Below are 426 nucleotides of genomic sequence, written 5' to 3' on the forward strand. Positions count from 1 at the left end.
TACTTGTGCTGGATGGGGGTGACTTCCTTGGTCTCGTAGACGGGCTTGGGCACGGCCACGTCGTAGGTCTTCTCGATGATCTTGAGTTCGGGGCGAACCTCGGTGACCTGAGGAGTGTAGGAGATGACGGGGCGACCGAGGGCCTTGACGGGCGTGCGCTGGACCAGGAGTTCGGGGGCAGGGGCCTCGCCGGCGGGCACGGGTGCGGGCACGTTCAGGTTCACGTTGGAGTAGGCCACGGCAGCGGGAACCACAGCGTGAGCACCATAAGATGTCGATGGGATGACGCTCGCCCTCGCGAAGGAGGCGAGCATTGAAAGGCAGCAGGCACTGTGAGAATAAAAAAAGGTTACCACATGCAAAGATCTTACGAGCACAAGGCACAGGCATCTACGGACACTAAAAGCAACTCACGATGGACTTCAT

General features: G+C 59.4%; 1 pseudogene; it reads right to left on the reverse strand.

The window, feature by feature from the left end:
- The window catches only part of LOC119591635, a 966-nt pseudogene extending 540 nt beyond the window's left edge, over window positions 1–426 (reverse strand).

Source organism: Penaeus monodon, chromosome 29 (genome assembly GCF_015228065.2).
Source record: "Penaeus monodon isolate SGIC_2016 chromosome 29, NSTDA_Pmon_1, whole genome shotgun sequence".
Taxonomy (NCBI): Eukaryota; Metazoa; Arthropoda; class Malacostraca; order Decapoda; family Penaeidae; genus Penaeus; species Penaeus monodon.